General features: G+C 46.7%; 1 long non-coding RNA gene across 1 annotated transcript; it reads left to right on the top strand.

Annotated features, from left to right (window-relative positions):
• The first annotated feature begins 23,799 nt into the window (after nt 1-23,799).
• Nucleotides 23,800-25,805, top strand: LOC128340854 (uncharacterized). The gene is made up of 3 exons (XR_008314029.1): nt 23,800-23,913; nt 23,996-24,232; nt 25,416-25,805. It is a non-coding gene; the product is annotated as an uncharacterized LOC128340854 (long non-coding RNA).
• Nucleotides 25,806-26,858: the final 1,053 nt, after the last annotated feature.

Here is a 26,858-nt window from a genome sequence, read left to right as displayed (position 1 = left end):
ATCTACATCATCATCATCATCATCATCATCATCATTATTAATTGCATTTCTATACTGCCTAGTATAGATATCTCTAGGCGGTGTACAAATTAAAACATAATATAAAACAAAACATTTAAAATTAATAAAAACAGATAAAAATCAAATAGATAAAAACACATTAAAATTTAAAATTTAAATTTCAGTTGAAAGCCATTTTAAAGCTATTTTTGCCTATCCATTGACTTGAGTGGAAATGTTTTAACTTTCACAACTTCATTTTCAGCATAATATTATACCATAATCAGGGGCAAGACGAATGTCTGAGAAAGTTTAGGGCACCTATTAAGTCCTGTACCTCCTCTTCTGACATGTCCGGACAATGTCCATCTTCAGCCCCTGTGCCGGCAGCATTGCATTCATAGGTATCAGGGGCAGGGGGTGGGGGGAGAGAAGAGGCAGTCATCCCCACCCCCCCAGATTGAGCCAGTCCCAGTGAATTAAATGGAGCATTCTCCAAGATAAGTGTATATCGGATTGCAGCCTTTATTCCGTTGTCACTGCACCAGCAGCCTTGCTATGATGCTGTCATCCTGCTGTTGAGCCAGCATATTCCTGACATCACTGTGAAATTGCTGGTACAGGGGATTTACTTATGTGTTTATAAAAGTGTGTGTTTTGCCTCTCTTCAAAAGTACTGTAGAATCCAAACTGGAATAATTTTAAACAGTAAAATACAACACCAGTATAATGACAGGGAAGTATCTTAAGGTTCTCCAAGCTCCATAATTGGACCATAGGTTTGTACCATCATTCTTATTCGGAAATGTTAAAAGAGATAGAAATCATAGTTATTAATGCATACCCCTGCCAACTGAGCAAAGATATACCTTTTTAAAGTGGTGATTCTCTTACATTTACCAGGGAGAGAAAATCTGGCCCTCTCCAACCCTGGCCCAGCATCCCTCCAGTGGCTGTTGCTGGTTTCTGCCTTATGTTCCTTTTAAGATTGTGAGCCCTTTGGGGACAGGGGACTATTTTACTTATATATTATTTATTTTTCTATGTAAACCACTTTGAGAACTTTGACTGAAGAGCAGTATATAAATATCTATAGTAGTAGTAGTAGCAGCAGCAGAAGAAGAAGAAGATATAAGGACGAAATCTTTCCTATTTCTTTCTATATATTCACATCACTTTCCAAATAGTAAAAGTTGGGGGGCATGTTAATTAATTGAGGGGGTGGGAATTGGACACAAAAAAAAACCCACATGACTAAATCCCCTTTAAGTGGTGAAGGGGCAGTTTCCCTCTTTGTCAAAAGAGCAGAGGATGAGTGCCACAAAGATGTGTGCCATATATTTGAGATCATTGCTCTCTCAAACCTTTAAGCAGCAAAGGAGCAGTTCCTCTCACCACCAAGGCACTTCCCAGACTAGCTGCTCAACAGCAGCAAAATGCCTCCGTTCAGGCAAGTCGCATTGAAAACGTAAACAGCAGGGGGAGCAGTCTCGCAGAAACTAACAATCCGAAAAACAGCAACTTCCTTACACCGGATATACGACGTCCTAGCAAATTTAAGTGATTAAATTTGAGACAAGGCATTGGCAATGTGAATGGCACCCTGCTGTCGGCGTGGGGACTGCGGTGTCACAACGCAGGAAGTGTAGAAGCACACTTCCGAGATCCGACGTGACCCCGTTGCAGGGTCTAATCTGGAATGCGCCCAAGAGGCTCCTTTGCAGGGAGAAAATGTGGCCACAGGGTGTCTGTTCTCTGAGGCCAACTCCTTCCCCAACCCCAGTTCAAGGCGGAAGGGAAGACAGCGAGTGGCAGACGGTATCCCCCCGCCCCGCCTCTAGCTATCTGAATTCCTCAGCCAGCCAGAGGAGGACTCTCACCTCCGCTCTGCTCCCTGTTGCTGCAGCTAGTGCACATATGCGCTCCCGAGCCACCATCAGGGTTTGCAGTTTGAAGGAAGGCAGGGAATCATTCTGACCTCCCTTTTCTGCAAGAATAGAGCGTGTCCACATGGATGAACTACTTTACAAAGATAGGAAGTGATTACCGGTAGGTAGTCATTGGGGTTATTCAAGTTTATTGCTGCTATAGGCTTTTACATGCAGTAGCTGAAGTGGAAAGATGCAAATCCCTATATAACTCCACTGCATGTGCTGATGCACTATGCATCATATCTCCATAATTTGGAACATAATGTGATGGAGTGGAAGAGGAAAATTTAAAAATGCCTTTTAGATTTGTTACACGTTGAATCTCACAATAACTGTTAAGACAATTATATTTTTACATCCAAATGTCAAGGACAGGGCCAAGCATACGATGTGGCAAGCTGAAGTACATCACCTCAGGAATCTCTCAGGGTTCATGAGGGCACTCTCCCGCCCCCACCCCCACCCCGCCGCCAGTCAAGAGGGAGGTCTCAGATTGCAGGGGAGGGTATTAATTCACTCACTACCTCCTGCTGTGGACTAGACTCCTTGTGGTCTCTCACCAGACCCCATCTCAGCACCATCCACTTCATCACTGACCTCCAAGTCCCTAAACACCTTTATTGCACTCTCACATCCCTTCAAAGGCCTCCCACTTCTTCCTCTGTTTCCTGTCTCCACCTCCATCCTTCCCCAATGCTTCAGCATCTTCTGAGGCTAGCTCTTCATATCCCTGGGCCATCTCATGCACCTGAAGCCCTGCCTTCCTACTGTTGTTCATGCCAGCTGCTGCGCTGGCATCTTATGGCCCCTCCTGTCACCTGCCTTCCTCTCATCGCAACGCTTGGCCAGCACTGCTCACTCTGGCCAGGCCTTACCTTGCTCTAGGCTGGACCTGTACCTGTTCCAGGGCCCTGCACCACCCCAACGTCTCCTGGCATCTGATGTCTGCTCCTTTCTCTGTGAATCAGGCACAGAATGTGAGGCATTCCGAATGTGAGGCATTGACACTGTCTTGGACTGTTTCACACACTGCCCCTGCATCTTCATTTATGATGTCTGCATTGGACAAGTGATGGACTGGTTGTGCTGTTGTAGATTACCTTCTGTCATTCCTACCTGTCATGTAAGGCAGGAATGGTATCTCAGTATCTTCACTGGTAGGTGAGTGCAGCTCAACAGGCTGTTCAGTGCCACGCATCCCATCTCTACATCTTCTTGCGCTCTCCACCTGGAGCCACCCTCCAGCTCCCTTTTGGTGGGCTATATCCCATCAGCTATACCATTAAGGGCATTCGTGTCCTTAACCCTGGCTAAAGGGGGAGTCTGGGTGGGAGCGTGGGATTGGGAGTGATCCTGGTGCAGCACATGAGCCGCATAGCCCAGGCTGGGCTGCCCTAGGCTGGCCAAGGCTGCTCGTGTGAATGGCTTTAAGGCTGACATTCTGGCATGGCTGTTTTCATCTGCACAAACTCAGGAGCACAGAACTATGCAGTACCTCAGACTATTGGCCAGACACTATAACCTTTCAAGGTCAACTGAGCTTGTAAAGGAAAACAAAACGTAAGTTTCTGAAGAGAAACAGGTCATTCTTTTTATCTCAATTGACCTTACATGGGGAACTACCCCAGTGGAGAAAGTCCGTGCATTTCTGGGGTGGGACAGAAATTTCCCCACCATAAGGAGTCCATGTATTCCTGGGGTGGTTTTTCTCCCAATTGACTTACAATGGGAATGGAACAGAAACTACCATAGGGAGTCCACTCACATCTGGGGTTATTTTTTACTCTTTGTCATTTTTTAAATTAATAACGTAAATGTCATCCATGATGAGGAGCCATACTTTTGGATATATTGTATACCAAAGTGCACATAAGAATATGACAACAAGGGTATAGCTAGGAGTGCAGTAGTTTGCATGTGCATTTATGCAGCTGGGGGTAGGAATTCACTCATAAAATAGGATGAGGGCATTAAAAGGATGGAGATAAAAAGTTGAATGTAAAAAGATAAAAGGTTTGTAATGTTTAAGGAAACCATAAGCTCTATTTAAGAGCTTGCTGAATACAGTCAAATGTCTGAATCAAACCTGCTCCACTCTTTCACACTCCATGTGTCTCCTGGGCGCTTTCCAGACTAGTTGCTCAACGGCAGCAAAATGCTTCCGTTCAGGCAAGTTGCATTGAAAACATAAAAAGCTGGGGGAGCAGTCTTGAAGCAACTAACAACCTGAAAAAACCATCAACTTCCTTACACTGGATATATGACATCCTAGCTCTATATTGCAGCAATTAAATTCGAGACAAGGCATTGGCAATGCGAATGGCACCCTGCTGTCCACGTGGGGACTTGCAGTGTCACAACACAGGAAGTGTGGAAGCACACTTCCGAGATCTGCCGTGACCAGAGGCGTAACTAGGGAAAACGGCACCTAGGGCAAGCACTGAAATTGCGCCCCCCCCAACATCTGCCACGGGTGGGTGGGTGAGCAGCCCAGGGATCTTCCTTCCACCCCGGTGGTGGCGGTGGCAGCATGCTATGGGGCGGGCAGCCACGGGTGGGGTGGGTGAGCAGCCCAGGGGTCCTCCTTCCACCCCGGCAGTGGTGGTGGCGGCGGCCAGCCTGGCGGATGTACTGGAGCGAGGCCGAGGCCTGCCGTCCGGCCTGGCATCGCTTCTCAACTGCGCCGCGCGCCTGCGCAGTTTAATCTATTAACTGAGCAGGCACGCAGCACAGTTGAGAAGCAATGCTGGGCCGGAGGGCAGGCCTCGGCGTCGTTCCAGTACATCCACCGGGCCGGCCGCCGCCGCCGCCGCCGGGGTGGAAGGAGGACCCCTGGGCTGCTCACCCACACCGCCCGCGGCTGCCCGCCCCATAGCATGCCGCCGCCGCTGCTGGGGTGGAAGGAGGACCCCTGGGCTGCTCACCCACCCCACCCGTGGCTGCCCACCCCATAGCGTGCCATTCACACAGAAGAAAGCAACGCCAGGGTCAGACATGGCAGGCCTCGGCGTTGCTCTGGGATCCGCCGCCGACGGGATTTTGAGGACCCGACCAGCGAAGGGTAGCACTAGCAGGACTCAGGAGAAGGGGGGACGGGGCTGGGGCGGGGGGAGGTCGCCCACCCCGCACCTGCGCGCTACCCACCCTCCAGCTGCCCAGCCGCTGCCACCCACCACCAGCCCGAGACACCCCCGGGCTCTGGCGGCCCCCAGCAAATAACAAGCCAGCCAGACCAGCTCTCGAGCCAAAGCAAGCCCACAGGTCATGCGGTATTTTAAATAATTAAATATACATTCATTCATTGATTCTTGTAATAATATTAATTAAAACATTTAAAAAAACACACAGACACCTGATCCTCCTGTCCTGTGTGAAAACTTTATTGGTGGTGGTGGTGGTGATGTTGTGCTGGCCAGTGGCCACCCAAGCAGATCCTCTTCCTTCCTTTCCACGGTGTCGGAGGGACTCGGAGCAACAGGCAACACTCTCCGTCCTCGCTCACTTCTCAATACAGCATGTGCGTGCTACTAGGACGATCAAGCATGTGTGTGAGTGGTGGGTGGGGACGGAGGACTCAGGAGATCATCTCGTCATCATGCCCTGCAATGCCGCAGGCAGGCAGAGAGAGGAACGCCCAGCCCAGCCGCGGCCGGAGCCAGGTGGGGTGGGGTGGGGGGCGCCGCGCTGGCGCCGCACTGGCGCGGCTGCCTGCCTGGTTAATTGAAATCAAATAGAAAATATATTGGGTGGGGTGGGCCAGCCAGAGAGACAGAGTCAAGAGCTCGTGGGGGAGGGGGCGCCACCACATCGGCACGGCTGCAGCTGCCTGATTGAAAAAAAAACACCATTGAGTTGGGTGGGGGCGGGGGGGTCATGGCGCCTTGGTGCGCCCCTTCCCAAAGTGGCGCCCAGGGCATGTGCCCTGCCTGCCCTACCCCTGGTTATGCCCCTGGCCGTGACCCTGTTGCAGGGTCTAATCTGGAAAGTGCCCTGGAGTTGATCTTCTTACGAACTGTTACTTAGGTTACTGACAGTGTGTCTCTGGAGATTACAATGTTTATTGACTGATAACCTACTTTTTCTGTTCTTAATTTCAAACTTATGACTGTTCAGTCTTTGTCTCAAAGACGGACTAGTTTGTCCCATATAAATTGCAAAATATTAAGTACGCCACATTAGTGGAGAAACAGGTATAGGAGCCATGTATTCGATGTGCCATTGGGTTCACTCTTTCTGTGAATCCAGCAAGAAGGTTTGTCGTTGGTAATGAGTTTCAACTGTGTCAGTGACCTAAGAGCAATTGTTCTTAAGATCAGCTCCAGGGGACACTTGGAGTATGAAACAGTGGAGCAGGAACATAAATTTGACTGTGTTGACCAAGGTCACTGCTTCTCCCAGTTCTGTCTTAGTATCTGATGAAGAGGGTAATTGCCCACAAAATTTAAGAGTTGTTTGTAACAATGTTAAAAAAAAACCCTACACTTAGTCTCAAAGTGCCACCCATTTTTTCAACTGGACCAATAAAAGACTAAAATTAACACAGCCATCTACATACACATGCTACTTTTCCTAAAAAGTTTAATTCTGTTTAAAATGTTTAATGTTTAAACTACACTCTATTGCCTCCATTCTCCTACATGGTTGCCCCCAGAGAGTGGTTCTGTCATCACCTTATGAAGGCGAATGGCACAGAGGTGGTCTCAGGGATCAGTGATGGGTCTTTGGCAGCTGCCCAGCAATGCTGATCCCTGTGACGCTGGCCTAGAATTAGGTACTCCTGCACTGGCCATTCATATGCTATGTTTTAAACGTATTTCCCCACAAGGAGGTCATTCTCACGACTGCTGGGGCTGAGGGAAGGCAGGATACTACCTACCTTCCTCGTGTGAGCTGGAGCCTGACCAGGGCTCCGCCACTCACACGCCCACACGAGCGACAGGGCAGTGAGCGGCACAGCAAAAGAGAAGTGAGGGAGCGACGCCCAGCCCCCAGATACCCCACCATGCACTGTGTGAGCCGCATGGTGCACTGAGATATCCCTGGCTGCTGGGATGCTCATTCCCCCAGCCTCTATGGTAAGCATGGCTGCCGGCAGCCCAAAAGGAACGGCCGGCAGCCTGCTCTGCTCGCCCACACGACTGTGAGTGAGTGAGTTAGGAATGCCAAAATCTACCTCACTTTTAGCACAAGAGTGCTGGGACTGGGAGGCATCCTGGCAGTTCTCACGACCAGCCTACCCAGGCTAGCACTGTCCTACCCAGGTAGGGCTGGTCATGGGGATGACCTCAATGAGTATTTATGCCAGTTTGTTTCTAAAATTGGTAGCACACATGAAATAGTATTCTATGATAAAGCCTTGGTCAGTGATTTAAAAATGCACGCACAATGTAGAGACAGACCCATCTGCTGCACATGGGGGAAGAATTTTCAATTTAGGTTTTCTTCCACAGTTCTTCAGCCTACCCCCATATTTTAAAAATTCATTTTGATTAGGTAAGGAGAATGAGGCAGCACGTGAGCATGTTACTGCGTGTGTTTTTTAAAACTCCAAATTACTGCAGCATACAAATGTCCTCTCTTTCTTCCTAATCCTTGCCCTCTTATAGGTGATGGTGAGCAAACCGAATTGGTGGCAGGCATTTTATTGAGTGGCATCAGTTCCACACTGATGCAAGAATGATTCCAAAGGAGCGTGTGTTCAATGGCTTCCCTCATCTCTCCTGTCAACCCTCCTGTCTGTCATCCAGTGACCTCTAAGGATGAAATCAAACTGAGCCCATTTGCCCTGCTGGCTCGTCTGCTTCAGTTGCTGCAATACCTAAAGTAAGTAGGCGTGAGTAGTAGTGACTGATATTTGTTGACTCAAAGGGCTTTTATTTATAGCACTTACTATGAGAGGAAAAAGACTCAGAGGAAAATGCATCCCCCCAGAATGTTCATTATCTGTGCTTTATGTTTCAATAGAAGTTGCATTAAAGTGTTGTTAGCTGTATTCTTTTATTTTTATTTCTTAAAGAGGTCATGCATAGTGTGGCCGGTTTAATTAAAACACCTGTAAAGGGTACTGAGGTTTGTAATTATTCCAACACGCAGAGAGCTTGGAATCTACATAGTGGCAATTCCAGGAACAATGGAATCTGCTCTCAAGGCCAAACAATGCTGATAGAATCCTTGATAGACAGACTTAACCAGGAAGTGAACTGTAAGTGGTCCTTTTATCTCTCTCTATAATTCTCTAAGGCGTACCATGGCTAATCCCACCCGTTTGTGGCAACTCTTGTGAGATTTCCTGGCAGGGCAGAACAGAGCAGAGCACAGCAGGGGGAGCCTCTCTCCAAGCCAGCGTGCCAAGGAGGGAGGGAGGTCGAGGAGGAGGAGGCACCCCTGTGAGCTGGCAGGAGACTGCACGTCGGCTCCAACCGCCCGCTTCCTCATGAGGAGGATGGCTGAGCAGGTGGCGGCACAGGCGGGGGAGAATGAACTGGCCAAAGGGATGTGGGGAGGGGGAGAGCGAATGGGCCGAAGGGTTGGGTGGGGAGAACGAACTGGTTGAAGGGATGGAGACAAAGAAATGAAGATGGGATCTGTTGCAGGAGTGGGGGGTAGACAGGGAGAACTAGGGGTGCAGATGCTCTGTGCCAGGTCAGCTAGTATCAAAATATCAGATATGCAGGTTGGCAATTGGGCCTGTGATTATGGCACATGTCAAGGGGAAATTTAACACTTTGCCTTTGCACTGTTCCTGCATTGAAACCTGCCCTAAGGCAGCGGTTTGCAGAAAAAAGCCACTTGGGGACACTTCTGGAACAAAAATGGGATGGAAGAAGTGTGCCCTCTTTGCCACATGCCGGAATCCTGGGCCTCTCCCAGAGGAGGGCAGTGCTGGGGCAGGGGGAGAGAGGCACCTTTAAAAGACATTACCATTCACACCACTGGCACCTGGAAGCTGCTGAGAGCAGCAGTGCCCCACCTGGCATCCCTTGCGGTGGCTGCCCCACCTATGGCACTCATCTGGCTGCCATGCATGCACAGAGGCCAGATGAGTGCCATAGGTGGGGCAGCTATGAGTGCCACCATATGGGATGCCAGGCAGGGCGCCACTGTTCCCGGCACCTTCAGGGTGCCAACAGTATGAACAGTAATGTATTTTGAAGGTACCTCTTGCTGCACTGGCGCCGCCCTCGCCAATCACCTCTGGCCTCCCCCTTGGCTAATGTTTTGATAACTGATATAAAAGGGTTATCTCTGGCCCACTTCCTGAAGAGAGCTGGTCTTGTGGTAGCAAGCATGACTTGTCCCCTTAAGCTAAGCAGGGTCCGCCCTGGTTGCATACGAAAGGGAGACTAGAAGTGTGAGCACTAGAAGATATCCCCCTCAGGGGATGGAGCCGCTCTGGGAAGAGCAGAAGGTTCCAAGTTCCCTCCCTGGCAGCATCTCCAAGATAGGGCTGAGAGGGAATCCTGCCTGCAACCTTGAAGAAGCCGCTGCCAGTCTGTGTAGACAATACTGAGCGAGATGGACCTATGGTCTGACTCAGTATATGACAGCTTCCTATGTTCCTATGACTGTCAATGGCAGATCTAACACCATGTAGCATTTGGCCTTCAGAATATGGAATATGATACTGGAAATGAGCCATGCAAGGAGAGAACCTGCTTAAAGCAGCTGAGAGCTGTCATGTGAGGCAAGAGAGGGGGGTCTATTTCACTCTCACACACACACCTTTTGGTATTAGCAAACAAATGGAGCAAGCACATTCAACCATATATATTTTTAGCGCTTAGTAGATGCAGCCCTGTTGTCTCCAGGGCGCTTTCCAGATTCCATACTGTTCAGCAGTAAAAACCCTGCAAACTGGGCAAAGAGGCACCTTTTACCGTGGTGATTCTCTTTATTTAGCAGGGGGAGAGTAACTGGCCCTATCCACCCCCAGCACAGTACTTCCAGTGACTATTGCTGGTGTCTGTCTTATGTTTCTTTTTAGATTGTGAGCCCTTTGGGGACAGGGAGCCATCTTATTTGCTTGTTATCTCTCTTTGTAAACCACCCTGAGCCATTTTTGGAAGGGCGCTATAGAAATCGAATTAATAATAATAATAATAATAATAATAATAATAATAATAATAATAATGGGCCACAGAAATCACCATCAGCCAATTACAAAAAGCAGCTTTACTGGGAACAGCCTGTATTCTGCGACGATATCTATAACCATTGACAATAAAATTCAGGCATCCCAGGTCCTTGGGAAGGACTCGATGTCTGGATAAAACAAACCAGTCAATAACACCTGTCTGACTGTGTAAACAAGAAATAATAATAATAATAATTAAAATGCTTCGGCTTGGCAGGATCGTTTAGAAAACATAAAAAGCCTGTGCAACCCTCCTACAATGGGAAAATGCAACTGTTTATTTGCGATGCACATGCAACGTTGAAGGACTAAAACGCAAGGATAAAATCTGAAAGAAGGCATCGGAAAAATGAACGGCACCTTGCTGACAGCCCAGGGACTGCGATGTCGAAACACAGGTAGTACAGAAACACACTTAGTGGACAGTAGTGACACAGTTTTCAGTGTGTAATCTGGAAAGCACCCAGAATAGTTTGTTACTGTTATGTATGCTAGGGCACTGTGTTCTTTAGTTGTGCTTTTTGCACCTCTGCAGCTCATGTAGTTTTTGGGAGCTGTGGCTGTTGGGTGGCACAGTGGGGAAATGACAAGCAAGCCAGAGGTTGCTGGTTCAAATCCCCGCTGGTATTTTCCCAGACTATGGGAAACACATATATCAGGCAGCAGCAATATAGGAAGAAGCTGAAAGGCATCAACTCATACTGCGCAGGAGGAGGCAATGGTAAACCCATCCTGTATTCTTCCAAAGACAAGCACAGGGCTCTGTGGGTGCCAGGAGTCGACACCAACTCGACGGCACACTTTACTTTTACCTAGCTGTTGGGTGGAGCTTCTGCAGATCCTGATTGTGTTCAAAGAGTAGTTGTGTTTTTGTCCTGTGTGTTCCCTACATTTTTCCTGCTACCAAATTGGCAGTTACATTTTAAAATTTCTTGCTTGTTTTTTTACATTCATTCTCAGTTGATGACTTTAGCTGGACTCCCGCCAGCTATGTGCACAAACAAGGGAGAATCATGTGATTGTCCAGAAGTATTTTTGAAGTTCCTACTACAGCCATTTGTATGGCTGTTTATTTGTTTGTTTTAGGCAAGCCAGTTTTCCATTTACAATCGGCTTGCCTGCTCAGCCATGTTAACAGATGTAATAGAAACCTCTGTAGAAACTCGGAAATACCTCCAGCTACACACAGTGAGTTGGATCCCAACCAGGGGCGTAGCAAGGTTGGAGGGGGCCCAGAGACAAGATTTTAAAATGGGCCCCTCGCTGATATATACACACAAACACACTTCACAATATATTGTGCACTCACACTCACATCCCCATTATGAATACGGTGAATATCTAGTTCACATTGAATTGAGTTTCTTTTACTCTCTGCTCCTGCCGATCTCCAAGAGACTCAACATAATCCATAGGGGGTGCAACATGGGTGGGTGGGGAGTCATGTGATGTGCCTCTTGGGGGGCCCTCGAGGCAGTGGGGCCCAAGACGACTGCCTCCCCTTGCCTAATGGTAGTTACACCCCTGATCCCAACTACTGTTACTGCTTGAGTAGAACAGAATTTCTGCTCACTGTCTGTGTTTCAGAGTGAGGTAGGTCCAGGCAAGATAGCAAAGGTGGGGTAGAAACTGGCTAAATCAAAGGCTGGGGGGAAAGGCAGGAGAGGCAGACAAAGTTAAGGACAGGAAAAGCGAGAAACTTGAACCAAAGCCAAAGCAGAGACTGGAGCAGGCAGCTTGCTGGAGTGAGCTCTTGGTCTTGGGAGCAAACTTTAGAAGTTCCTAATGTGGAGTTGTGCTAGCAAAGTTCTGGCTGCAAGTCAAGTGTTTATAGAGGAGCCAGAAGCCTTCCAGGTTAAGCTGTTCCTGGAGATTAACCAGGCTCTGTCCCAGGCAAGTGTCTGAGCTAATTTGCTTGTGCCTCTTCCCAATTGGAATGGAATCCTAGGCAGCAAGGTGGGCACTTTGCCATCTATACTAGAGCCTAGCTCTGGCTCAGCATTACTACCACACCCAAGATCCTGGGGATCCTGAGAATGGAACAGGTTCCAGATCGGGGCACTAAATGGCAACCTTAGTCACATCACGGCTAGATTACTGTAACACACTTTACGTGGGGCTGCCCTTGAAGAATATTCGGAAACTGCAACTAGTGCAAAATGTGGCAGCTAGGATGTTATCCGGAGCTGCCCACTGGGACCATATTACCCCAATTTTGAAAGAGCTACATTGACTGTTTCCGGGTCCAATTCAAGGTGCTGGTTTAGACCTTTAAAGCCCTAAATGGTTTGGGCCCTGGATACCTGAGGGAGCACCTGCTCCCAAGGGTTTCTGCCTGCTCGACAAGGTCATGAGCGGGGGGAAGTGGCTTGCTCCATGTGCCGAGAATGAGGGAGGCTTGGCTGTTGTGCACGTGGAAAAGGGCCTTCTCAGTCATTGCCCCCAGATTTTAGAATGCTCTCCCGGTGGGCATCTGCTCCCTGTCTCCATCACAGTTTTTAGAAAGCAAATAAAATCTTGACTTTTTACCCAGGCTTTTAAATGAGTGTTTTGTTTGCTGCTGCTTTGTATCTTATGCTTATATTGGAGGAAGAGCGGGATATAAAATGTAAAAAATAAGATTGTACATCTTTTTAAAACTTTTAGATGTGTATTTTTATATTCTATTTTAATTCTTATTGTGTAGTTTTAAAGATTTTATATTGTTTTAAATATTTTGTAAACAACCTTGAGATTGTTTTCATGAAAGGCAGTATAATAATTTAACAATAAATAAATCCTCTGTGTTTATTGATTCCTCCAAGTGGGCTTTTGCAGGAGCAGTGAGCTTCAACTGCTCGGGGGCTGAGATTCCCATAGAACTCCCATTAGTGCTGGGAAGCCTGGATAGGGTCTGTTTCTCCTCCACCTCAAAGGAGACCTCATCAGGGCCTGGGTGCAGATGGGTCTTGACACTCATGCAGGTGGGGGTGGGATTATTGCTGATTCCTCCCTCTATTGGCAGGACCCTATAACATATCCCACTGTTCCTGGGTATACCTGGATTGCAGGATGAAAGAGGGCGGCAAAAGTGTATTCTGTAAGTGGTGTGCCATTCACAGTTCTCTAGATCCAAGCCATGTTCTTCCCCATGCTTTGTAGAACTGCAACCTTTGTATGTTTATTTTATTTTAAAAACATTGCCTTAGATGAAATTATTCCCGTGTTGTCCTATCTATCCAGTAGTCCTAAAACACTTGGCTCTTTTCTCCTTATAAGAAAGCAGTTCTCTAGAATTAAGGATGTTTTTTAATATACTGTATATTTTAAATATCAGGTCATAAGGAGAAGCACCAGTAATCAGAAGTAAAAAGTGAGGCAGCCAGTAAATGAAATAAGATGCCAGCTTTGAAAGATAGGATTTGCACTAAAAATATTTTCCAAAAAATGGCATGATGCTACTGTACTCTGGGATTTATTTATTTTTTAAATACACATTGGCTATAAAAGGAAACAGCCAAAACTTGCTGATATTTCATTTTCACACCACCTACAAAAATCAGATTCTGCCTAATAGAATCAAGAGAAAGCATAAATACAATCTAGTGAGCAGCAAGCAACTCTCCCGCAGGACTAATAGTACAGATGGGTGTGGAGACAAACCTGCTTTCTTATAAGGAGGGCTGGACCTAAGACGAGCTTATTATGCCAGATGTGATTGTGTCTTCATTGACATCTGGATTGTAACTCTGTATTTTACTGGTGTGTGTAAATGAAAGAACAGGTTGGTACATATGGAAATTTTTATGTTGATTGTAATGTGAATACTGTTGCCAGCTGGCTTTTTGTAAACTTAATTTTATTTTTGTTGCATACATTAAATTAATTTGCATACGTGGGAAATGACAAGTGTGCTGCCTCTTTGTTTAATGCAAGTTTATGATTTCACACAGCATAAGCTGATGTATTAAGTTTGTTGTGGGGGTATAAGAAATCTTTGCTGAATGCTGAAGTTTATTGTTAAAAATATTTATATGCCACAGAGATGTTGGCAGGGGTGCCACTGGGCCTGGACCTTGGGGCCCAAGTCCGAGGCCCTGGTCTCCTGCCAGCACCCACCCGTGCTGGCAACTTCCTCCCCATGCCAGCCTCCTGGCACTGGCCATCAGTAGATTCTCCCTGCATGCGGGGGCGGGGGGGGGAGGCTGCGGCTACTCTCCCACCTGACAATCAGCTGTTTGGCGGATGGGCGGGGCTTGCGGAGGCCTCTGCCTGCCTCTGTGAAAAGTTCTCCAACACAGGCTGGCAGGCTGCCTGCAGCAGCAGAGCTTATAGGAGGCAGAGGGGCTGGCACAGTCTGCCCAGACTTGTGCACATCCTCTGCATTGCTGCCCCCTCCGCTGCCTCCTTGGTGTGCTGTGCCTGCCTCAACCTCAGAGCTGTCCAGAAGCCCTGAAGAAGGTGTGTTTGGGGGGCTATGGGGCTTGTGTTGGTTAGTCTCTCTTTGTTTATTTCTGGCTTGGCTTGGCATGGGGCTTTTTTAATTGGGTGCAGATACAGGGCATGGTGGGAAGACTCTGTATTTAATTTGAAATTGATTGGTCAATCTGTTGGATTTTAATACCTTTTAAAAAAAAAATTAAATGTCAAAAAAGTCCTATAAGTGGCTTGTTTCATGGCAGAAAATGAAAAAACTTCTGGAACTGAAGCACACACAAACACAAACACGGCCATAATTCCACCCCACCATGTGAAAGAATCTGCCCTTTGCCTTCTTTTTTTTTTTTTTTAAGAGCAGCATGCTCCCCCCTTTTGCCCAACCTTTTATGTTTCCAGAATGTCTGGGCTTAGAATTCTAAAATTGGGCAATTGGATGGCAGGACTCTAGATTTTTATTTCAAGGAAATTGGTCAATCCTGTGATTTTTAATGATTTCCCCCCTACTGCAGTAAAACTGCCAGAACGTTACCTCTATCCATCGAATACACCACACCTATTGAAATTGGAACTAACTGTTAAAAAGCAAACAAGCAAATCAATAAATCAACAAGCAAACAAGGGGGAAAGGAGGAGGTAAGTTTGTTAGGGCTAGTCTTTTCTAGGGTTTGATTTCTAGCTGGCTAGGGGTTTGTTTTTGACAGGGCAGTTTCATTTTGTGCCTAGAGGGACAGAGGTTGGGGATTAGCTGCAGGTGAGAGCAGCTTGTGAGAGGGGCCACATTCTTGTGGACAACAAACTTTATTTTGGTCACCGAACAGAGGGGAAACAACAAAAAACCAGCAACCATACATATAAATAATACATAGTACATAATATATAAAGTAACAGATCTTCAAAAAGGGATCCGGCGGGATCCGGGGAACTACATGCCTAATGTCTGTTAACCACAGCTTAATATCTGTGACTGGTAAATTGATGGAAAGAATCCTTAAGGACAAAATTAAAAGAAGAACAGGCCTTGTTGAAGGAGAACCAGAATAGCTTCCACAACGGCAAGTCTTGCCTCACTTTGAGAGTGCCAACAGGCATGTAGATAAAGGTGATCTGGTTGATTTCCAAAAAGCTTTTGACAAAGTACCCCATCAAAAGTGCTTGAGTAAACTTAGCAGTCATGCAATAAGAGGACAGATACAATTGTGGTAATTGGTTGAAGGAAAGGAAACAGAAGGTAGAAATACATTGACAGTTTTCACCACACAGGGAGTTAGTAGAAGTGGGGTCCCACAGGGATCTGTACTGGGACCAGTGCTCTTTCCCTCGTTCATAAATGATCTAGAAGTTGGGGTAAGCAGTGAAGTGGCCAAATTTGCAGACGACACTAAACTATTTAGAGTAGTGTAATTCAAAACAGATTGTGAGGAGTTCCAAAAGGATCTCTCCAAACTGGGTGAGTGGGCAACAAAATAGCAAATGTGGTTCAATGTAAGCAAGTGTAAAGCGATGCATATTGAGTAAAGCGATGCATATTGAGGCAACCCCGCTTCCCATTTCACATATACAGTGATGGGGTCTGAACTGCAAGTGGTGGACCAGAAGAGAGATTTTGGAGTCGTGGTGGACAGCTCATTGAAAGAGTTGACTCAGTGTGCAGCTGCTGTGAAAACGGCAAATTCCATGCTCGGGATCATTAGGAAGGGGATTGAAAATAAAAATGCTAATACTGGTATACAAATCTACATATACTGGTATAAATCTAATACTGGTATACAAATCTACATATACTGGTATAAATCTAATACTGGTATACAAATCTACATATACTGGTACAAATCTACAAATACTGGTATACCAATCTAAGGTGCGGCCACATTTGGAGTACTGTGTTCAGTTCTGGTTACCATATCTTAAGAAGGACATTGCAGAACTGGAAAAGGTGCAGAAGAGGGCAACCAAGATTATTGGGGGGCTGGAGCACCTTCCTTAAGAGGCAAAGCTGCAGCATTTGGGGCTTTTTAGTTTGGAAAAGAGGTGACTACGGGAAGTCATGGTAGAGGTTTATAAAATTATGCCCAGAGTTGAGAGAGTGGACATAGAGAATTTTTTCTCCTTCTCCCACAACTAGAACCAGGGGTCATCCCATGAAACTGATGGCCAGGAAATTTAAGACCAACCAAAAGAAGTACTTTTTCACACAGCACATAATTAATCTATGGAATTCTCGGCCATAGGATGTGATGATGGTCACCAACATGGATGGCTTTAAAAAGGTTTTAGACAAATTCATGGAGGAGAGGTCTATCAATGGCTACTAGTCTGATAGTTGTAGTCCATCTCCAGCCTCAGAAGCAAGATGCCTCTAAATACCAGTTGCTGGAGAGCAACAGCATGAGAGAGGGCGTGCTCTCATCTCTTGCCTGTGGGCTTTTCACTGGCATCTTGTGGACCACTGTTTGAAAAAGGATGCTGGACTAAATAGGCCTTGGGCCTGATCCAGCAGGGCTGTTCTTACGTTAATCCAATATACAAACAGCTCTGTGTGTGTGTGTGTGTGTGTGTGTGTGTGTGTTTTCCAGAAGGTTTTCATGATAACTGTGAAGCAAGGGGCATGTATTGTGGTTTTAACCCACCCCCCCTTAGAAATACATAAATACATTAATACATCATACAGTATTTCTAAGCTGGTTTGTGATTCAGGTGTGTGTTTGAACTGTGGAGCAAGGGACAGATGTTGTGTCCCAGTTGGTTTGTGTATGGTCAAGAAGCTGTGTGAATCCATTGGGGGCTGTTGTCTTTTTGTTTGCAGATGCACTCCATCCCAGATCTGTGGTTTCTGGTAAATGATCAAGAAGGTGTGTGAAACCTTCAGCTGTTCAGTGAGTGGGAGAGGCTGGCTGAAGCTGAGAGCCCTGTGCTCTCAGTCTGTGCTTGCCTTCCTGTTCCTGCATGCCCATGCCAATGGGAAGCTTTCTCTCCCACGAACACAGATACATTAATATATTCCAGTGGGTTTTGTATGCTCAAGAACGCTATGTGAAACCATGGGGTGGTGGGTAGAGAATGCTTATTTTTCAAGGAGGCCCCCTGTAAGCCCAGTAGGTCCAGGGTCCAAAATTACCTAGCTGCACCCTTGGTGTCCACATCAACGTGATTCCACATCAGTGGAACTGAAATTGTTGGCAGGGTGCATTTAACAGCAAGGAGACAGGAGATTTGCTTTCCAACACAACTTCTTTTTATTGGGGTATAACGAAGGCTTGAGTCTCTCTACCTGCTATCAGGGGAGAAGGAAAATGCAGGCAAATTGCCCATATCTTCAGAAGAGATTCTCCTGCTCCACGCCTTGACAGGATGTTCCACCGCTCCCTGTTTTCTTCATTATCTCCCACATTCCAAGGGGCCATCAGGGAGAGGGGTGAACACAGGGCCCCCTCTCCCCTAGCTACACCCCTGTTCACACCTGTTGCATTGGTGCTTCCTTCTCCTGCAGTCAGATCTGTCTGTTCACTTCCTAAGGATTTCCTTCTACCTGTCAGTTGACCTCCTTTTATGGTGCATCAGGAAAGGAGCTATCTTTTTCTGGAGCTTGAAATACTGCTCTCCCTCCTCAAAGAATGAGCCACTTAGCTGCCCACCCCACCCGTCCACCAGGCCAATGCTTTCTCTTCTTAAAGGCAGCACTGCTTCCCTATTGGCTGATTAGCCTGCTGGGCTCCAGCAGGCTACTCCCTGCTCCAGGTGCATCCCTGTAGGGCGTGTCAGCTGCCGCTGGTTCGACTGTTATGCCCCTCACTGGCATTAATGAGCCTCATGTTCTCTTGGTATTTCTTGTCTCTTCATAGTCCAGCCCCCTCTGGACATTTCTTGTCCCACACTGCCACAACCACTTTTCAACTAAAAAAAAAATCTCAATGCAGTTTTCATAGCAAAAAAAAGAAAAGATGTGTTCCTGTCCCCAAAGGGCTCATAATCTAAAAAACAAAACACAAAAGAGACACCAGTACTGGAAGGATGCTGTGCTGGGGTTGAATAGGGACAGTTTATGGCTTTTAGGAACCCTGCCATCTATCTACAATTTTAATATTCCATGAAGTTCTGGCTTTAGAAACGTTTATAGTCCAAGGAAGAAATAAGAAATAAGAACTTAATTGATTAAACAACATTTGAAAGCTCTATCAAAACATTTTTTCTTTTGGTATGTGAAATATTTATTCCCCTCCGGATGATGCAAATTTTGTCAGCACCACTTTTACTCATTCAGTGGTTCTTATAGCACATTTGATTCACTTAGAATGTGCAAGCAGACATAACTATACTGTCTCATGAAAAGTAACATGTACAAAATGAGTTATGTTATTTTCACTCAGATGCTGCTTCCATCCTGTTGTTGCACACCATAATACCATAATTGCTCTTCAAATTAGAGAGCTCAACATGCCACAGAGCTGAAAGCTACCTACTAGAAAATCCATGGATACTATATTTTTCTCACTGTGTTAGGGATAAAAATATCTCTTTAATCCTTTTCATGGGGAAAAGAATCCAGAGAACTGTATATAGCACCTTAAATTGTTTCTCTAGAGGAAGCAGTCACTTTCTCAAGTACCTGTTAATAATGCTCATCATGAGAGAACATTGCACAATATCAAAGTGGTATACTTTGTTATACAATTCCAAAAGGTCAGTTACATAAGCAAATCACCAAATAAAGCAGAGACAGATTTTGTTTTCCTTGTTAATTAACTCTGGGGGTGGGGTGGAGTTTGATTGTTCTATGTTATGGTTAATTAACTTTAATAATATGCAACCTTCAGCATCCAGACCTAATTATAGCAGGCCAAATGCTTAATTTTATAGATCAGTTTAAATCTCAATAGGCTTGATATATAAAAAAAGAACTACTGCAAGTGGTATTTTTCTTCCTAATGGGGATTTTGTCCTAACTCTGAGGCTTAAGAGACTTTCAGTATCTGCAATCATAATCCCCATAACCCTAATTCATACTCAAGACGAGGTAGAGAAACATGAATCTAGCTTCTTTTCCTTCTACAGGGAGGCAACAACGTCCAGAGAACTCCAGAAGTGGGTGGAAAGTTCCAAGGGAGCTTGTTCCAGGTGATCCCACCCCTTTTGTAATTGGGACCAATGGCTGAGAAGTGGGTGATGGAATGAGGTCTTGCCAGGGCACTTTCCAGATTAGCCTCTCAACAGCGGCAAAATGCTTCCATTCAGGCAAATCGCATTCAAAACATAAATAGCAAAGCTCCCAGCAGGGGGAGAAGCCTTGCAAAAACTAACAACACCCCCAAACAGCGACCTTTTTACAACGGACATACGTTTTATCAATAAATTTCAGCGATTAAATCTGAAACAAGGCATCAGAAATGTGAACGGCACCCTGCTGTCAGCATAGGGACTGCGGTGTCACAACACAGGAAGTGTGGAAGCACACTTCAGAGATACGCTGTGACCCCGTTGCAGGGTCTAATCTGGAAAGCAACCAGGAGCGTTCAGAGTAAGCAGTTGCATACAGGCTCTTGCTATGGTGGGCATCCAGGGAACAACGGAGTCTAGGATTGATAAGGGGAAAGTACCTTCAGGGATTGTGCAGGGCAGGAAGCTAGAGAAACAATCAGCAGCAGTAACAGCAGAAAGCCATGCAGGCCCAGTAATGCAATGAAACGAAGTTGCAGGAACATTCACAAGCTTTGCAGGCTCACACTCTTAGCTGGTTCAAAATCTCATTGGCAATTGTTATAGCTGCTTCCCTCACAAACACAAAGTCATCTTGTATAGATTTAACTAAGAGTTTATTCAGCGACAACTCCATTTTCTTCTCCTTCTTTCCCTTTCTGACTCCACCTGACACACAGGCGCGGGGGGTAATACCAATACCAATTGGGTGTACCAATCAGAAGGCAGAGCAAAGAGATGCCAGAAATGGGGGCGGGAGACAAAGAGTGAGACCCCTGCTTACTATCTGTATTCCTAATGTTGCTAGTGGGAACTAGGACAAAAGGTGCAAACAGACGATGCAACTGGAGCTGCAACTCCAACAAAAGCAGCTGTGACTAGCCCTCTTCAGACTTTATGAATCATAACTGAGCACTGCTCATGAGTGGGGAAGCAGGGAGGATGTTCTGCGCCCTGCTGTCACTCATCCTCCCTGCACGCAACAACCATGCTTACAGCGCCATTTGTCTGGAGGGGGACAGTGCCATAAACATCATGACTGGTGATCATCATGCTTACCTGTGGCACCTGTTGGAAGTGAAGGACTTTGCGCTGTCTCTTGTCTCAGTGACACACGAGGGCAGTCTAGTGAGTCAGAGGGCTAGAGGGTCAAGACATTGGTCATCCCTTCTCTACTGCTCTGACACTATCCCACTGGAATGTAGATTGCTCCTCTTAGGGACTTCCTTCCTTCCTTCCTGCTTTGCACTTCCTCTTCCTCCCTCTTCCTGTTCGTTCTGCCTTGCAACATGCAAGCTCCTCTCCCCTGCACCATGTGTGCAGAGATGCAGAATCCATCTGCATCCAGCTAGCTAGATAGATTAGAGATCCTAACTCCTCACTTTCCTATCTAGAATTGAGTTCTTTAATAAATGCCATATATTTTGATTTGTAACGATGAACTGGCTCCAAGTTACTTTACTCTCAGCATACACGCATGCCTAACCAAATTCCGCTGTGTTGTGCCTCTGTGCACTCTGCTATAATGAAAAAGGGATTCTCTTACCAGAGAGAATTCCCAACAGCACCCAAGTTGCCAGCAGCCTCCTCTTCTTTCCTCGGGCATATTGCAAGCTTTTCAAGGAATGTGAGGACAGTTACTTCTTGCAAAAGATCACAAGGGTCAGATTGGACCCAAACAGCCGCTCAGATGAGGAGAAAGCCGCAGCTGGTGAGCTTTCTCCTTAGCCAGTGGGCTTTCTCCTGCATATTTCTCCTGTGCATTTGCTTAAAATAATGTATTCAGGTTGAAGGTTTTTGGATTTTTATACACACACACACACACACACACACACACACACACACTTGATAAGTTTCTTAACAGGGGCTGACATCCTGACTAGCACTGTGCTCATGCAGCAGTGCCAGGATTAACTCTTTGCCTAGTTAACCCCTGCTAACTAGGCAAAGAGGCACTTTTTAAACATGGTGATTCTCTTTATTTAGCAGGGGGAGAGCAACTGACCCTATCGACCCACAGCACAGTGCCCCTCCAGTGACTGTTGCTGGTGTCTATCTTATGTTTCATTTAGATTGTGAGCCCTTTGGGGACAGGGATCCATCTTGTTTGTTTGTTTGTTTGTTTGTTTGTTTGTTTGTTATTTCTCTATGTAAACCACTTTGAACACTTTTGTTTAAAAATGGTATATAAATCTTTGTTGAAATTTGAAGATCCAGAGTACCACTGTGTCATTTTGTGCATGGGGGAAGCAGCAGTATTTGACACTCACACCTACCTTATGAAGCCCCTTGTGCATCAGAAAAATATGTTCCAAAGGGCTGTGAAACCCTCAGGGACATCTTTTTGGAACACACAGTGGGCTTCAGAGGGAAGGGGAAGTCAAAATGTTCATTTTGACTGTCATTGGACAGTCTCCCATGAGTGCAATGGAGCAGCAGCAGTCTGGATGCTGACATGGATTCACATGTGCCTTGTCAGCATTGGTATCAACCAGTGTCTTTATGCCACCTTTATGCATTATATATTTTGTAAACATTCCTATGGCAAAATACATGTGTTGCTACATTGTATTCATGACAGAATCATGCCATCTTCTCCATAACTGGCCATTGATAGCCCCTGATATAGTTTGATTGATTGGTCGGTCAATAAAAGAGATTACAAAAACAGCAAAAAATGCTAGTGCTGTTTCCTTTTAAGGAAATTGAAGTGTGCTCCTTGGACTGCCATGTAAGCATACTTGGAATCAGTGTCCTTGAAAGCATATTTTGTGTACAAATAAGCCCTATTCACAAGTTACGTTCAATGCACAAACAATGGTACACTTCATATCTGTAGCCTGTGTTTGAGGGGCCTGTACTCAGGTCCACCTTTTAAATGAATCCATGTACAAGCATTCACAGAAAAATGTGTACATGTGTAGCATCTGTAACATCTGAACATAATCTAACATCTGAATAGGGCTATAGATATAAATAAACTCAGAATTTATCTGATGGCATTTTCAGCTCAGTACAGATTTTGTACAGTTGGGCCTATTGAGTTTAATAAGGATGTGGGTTGTTTCCTAAGAAGAAACACAGGGGTCGGGGATAATTGTTTGCTTTCCATTGCCATAACCTTATACAAAAAGTACATTACAGCCTTCTGTTGCGCCCTCTCATTCTTTGTGGGCCATCTTCATTTTTTTGTGCTTCCCCTCTTTCTTTGTCCTTCTTATTTCCCCTCCCTCCCTCTCGGTCACTTTCGATTCATTTGCCTTTTTCCTTCTGTAAGCAAATTCTGAAGGAAGGGGATGCTTGTGGGTAGGGGTGGGCTGCAGCCGCTGCTTGTGCAGTTGGACACAAAGTTTATAATAAACCTGCACGCTTCCTCTGTAACATGTAAGAATGCAAAGGCAACAGCCGCACCCACTGCATGTCCCCAGCACCTGGGATTCTGCCTGTGCACCTGGAGGTTCTCTATAGCCATCATGACTAATAGCCACAGAGGGATCTCTCCTCCTCCGTGAATGTTTCTAACCCCCTTTCAAGCCCATCTAAGCCAGTGGTCATCACCGCATCTAGAGGTGGTGAGTTCCACAAGTTAATTGGCTTTCTTTTTGTGTATTCTGAACAGAGACAGGCCTCAGTGCTGAATGTGATTTAGAGGAATTTCCTAGCTAAAGGACTTCAGCAAGTGATTAGGTGGAAATCTAATCTTAAGTGATTAGGTGGGAAATTAGCTGGGGACATGCAATGGATGTGGCTGTTGCCTTTGCCCTCTTACATGTTACAGAGGACTCATGCAAGGCTTATTATAAACTTTGTGTCCAACTGTGCAAGCAGCAGCTGCAGCCCACCCCTATCCACAAGCATCCCCTTCCTTCAGAATTTGTTAACAGAAGGGGAAAGTCAAATGAATAGAAAGTGACATGTGGGGAGCAGGGAGGGCAGGACTGGGATGACTCCCCCCTGGTGCTCTGACACTTTGAGTTGCACCCCCAAGACAGTGTTTGGATTCAAACCAGAGCCAGCATGACCAGTAACAGTAACTTGTGACTTCACAGTCAGCCACAGAATTCTGCCATCATGGTTCCCCTTGGAAACCTGTGAAGATTCTGCAGCAGGCTCACTTGGCAGCATTTTAGATTAGCTGAAGCATCTTCGATAAATTGGCTGTCTTCGGCTGTCAGTTTATTAGCAGCTTATCAGTTTAGTTGTCAAGATGGGTGGCTGTTGGTCATGTGTGGCCTGCAGGTAAGTCTCTGGCATGGTGGGTGAAGCAAAATCTAATGGCGGTGTGGATTTGGTTTTTAAAGATGCCCTTCTGTTGTTTTAGGCTGTCTGGGCAGAGAACTGAAGCCCAGCCTGCTGTGTTCACACGTGTTTGTGCTCCCTGTGGGAACTTCAGTGGTCACAAGTTCACCACCACTATTCACATCACACAGCTTCTCCTTGAAATTCAGGCGGCCCTTGAAGGTCACCTGCTTGGCTGATTTCCACTGTGTTTCTTAAGCTTGGAGGTCCTAGACCGGTGAAGCTGTATCACTCAGGAGCTGCTGGCTGGCACTGACAGGTAAGTGGATGATGAGAGTGCCTGCTTCTCCTCAGGGCTCCCCAGCCCCCCAGGGAAAGCCGCCTTGGAGAACTGTTTCTCTTATACAATGGAGAGAGATGGGCAGACATCCATCTGATGGATGGATAGCAGGAGGGCAGGTTCATCCATCTCTATCCTTTGCTGTTGATGCAGCCGAAGGTGTTAGAGGAGACTGGCGGGGGCGCGGGCGCTCTGTGAGTCACATCTAGCTATCCTCCATTCGAGGAGGAGATGGGGAAAGGGCTGTGGCAGCAGGCAGGTAGGTTTCGTCATTCTCCTTTAGAGGTTGTGCACTTTTGAAAAAGTCCTGCGAGAACCCTTTGCCCACACCCAGCCCCAAAACATCCTCTGGGTCTTTTTCTCCCTGCCTTCAAGAAAAGGAAGCTAATTATTTCCAAAGTATCTCATTTTTTGACAATTACATGGGTCAAGATGGAATTGGAGGATCACCTGAAAACAAAGGCAACATTTCCTGGCCAATGTGCTCTGAGCTTGGTCCAAAGAGACTCTTTCTTTCTCCGACCACAGTTTTCTACCTCTAGGAGCCAGGCCCGCATCCCTGAGATCACAGCTATGCTTCCTGCTTATGGCATCCAGGCAGATTTTCATGACCCCCCACCCCACCAGGCCAAGAGGCTGTAACTGGGGGTGGTTCGTGAACCAGAGATAGTCCATGTCAACCATCAGCTCCCATTCTGCTCAAAGGAGAAGCTTCTTTCCTCACACAGAAGGGAGAGCCCATAGCCCAGTAGTGGAACAATTGCTTTGCATGCACAAGGTCTGTTGAGACTTCATCATCTTCTGTTAAAGGATCTTAGCTAGATAGGAAAAGGCCTCTGCCCAAGAGTGGCTGCCAGCCAGAGTAGGGCAAAGAGAGCCAAGAGTCTGACTTGGTAGAAGGCAGCTGCACTTGTATGTACAGCAGACAGAGCCTGGCCATTGCACTCCCTTCTGAAGTGTACTTGGTGAGAGCTGTCTTGCCAGTCAGTGCTATGCAATGTACACCTCTTCATTCCTTGCTTGTTTCCTTGGGTGGCCCACCTCACCCACAATCCCAGGCTACTTCCCAGCTGGCTAACCTAGGCAGAAAAGGGAGGCCATTTCTATCAGGCCTACAAGCCATGATCATTTCCTGATTCCTGCTTTATTTCCTCTCTTTCAGGTCATCCCAGAAACCCAACCCATGTTGAAGAATTTTCTGGGGGACTCCCCAATGTTTTGGGGAACACTCTGGGGAAAGAGCTCATTGAGGAACCCTCCATGCCAGAACCCATTCCAGCATCTCGCATCACCAACAACACCCTGGGGGAAGAGCTCACTGAGGAACACTCCGTGCCAGAACCCCTTCCAGCACCTTGCCTCACCAATGACATCCTGGGGGAAGAGCTCACTGAGAAACCCTCCGTGCCAGAACCCCTTCCAGCACCTCATATCACCAAAAACATCCTGGGGGAAGAGCTCACTGAGGAACCCTCCATGCCAGAACCACTTCCAGCACCTCGCATGACCAATGACATTCTGGGGGAAGAGCTCACTGAGGAACCCTCCATGCCAGAACCCCTTCCAGCACCTCGTATCACCAAAAACATCCTGGGGGAAGAGCTCACTGAGGAACCCTCCATGCCAGAACCACTTCCAGCACCTCGCATGACCAATGACATTCTGGGGGAAGAGCTCACTGAGGAACCCTCCATGCCAGAACCCCTTCCAGCACCTCGTATCACCAAAAACATCCTGGGGGAAGAGCTCACTGAGGAACCCTCCATGCCAGAACCCCTTCCAGCAACTCACATCACTAACAACATCTTGGGGGAAGAGCTCACTGAGGAACCCTCCATGCCAGAACCCCTTCTAGCAACTCACATCACCAACAAGATCCTGGGGGAAGCGCTCACTGAGGAAGCCTCCATGCCAGAACCCCTTCCAGCAACTCACATCACCAATGACATTCTGGGGGAAGCACTCATTGAGGTAAACTCCATGCCAGAACACTTTCCAGCAACTCACATCACCAATGACATCCTGGGGGAAGAGCTCACTGAGGAACCCTCCATGCCAGAACCCCTTCCAGCAACTCAAATCACCAACGACATCCTGGGGGAAGCGCTCACTGAGGAACCCTCCATGCCAGAACACCTTTCAGCAACTCACATCACTAAAAACATCTTGGGGGAAGACCTCACTGAGGAACCCTCCATGCCAGAACCCCTTCTAGCAACTCACATCACCAACAAGATCCTGGGGGAAGCGCTCACTGAGGAACCCTCCGTGCAAGAACCCCTACCAACACCTCACATGACCATTGACATCCTGGGGGAAGAGCTCACTGAGGAACCCTCCGTGCCAGAACCCCTTCCAGCAACTCACATCACCAACGACATCCTGGGGGAAGCACTCATTGAGGAACCCTCCTTGCCAGAACCCCTTCCAGCAACTCACATCACCAACAACATCCTGGGGGAAGCGCTCATTGAGGAACCCTCCATGACAGAACCCCTTCCAGCAATTCACATCACCAACAACATCCTGGGGGAAGAGCTCATTGAGGAACCCTCCATGCCAGAACCCCTTCCAGCAACTCACATCACCAACAACATCCTGGGGG

This window comes from Hemicordylus capensis, chromosome 1 (genome assembly GCF_027244095.1).
Source record: "Hemicordylus capensis ecotype Gifberg chromosome 1, rHemCap1.1.pri, whole genome shotgun sequence".
Classification (NCBI taxonomy): Eukaryota; Metazoa; Chordata; class Lepidosauria; order Squamata; family Cordylidae; genus Hemicordylus; species Hemicordylus capensis.
Note: the sequence above shows the minus strand (reverse complement) of the source record. Positions and strands in the feature narration are given on the sequence as shown.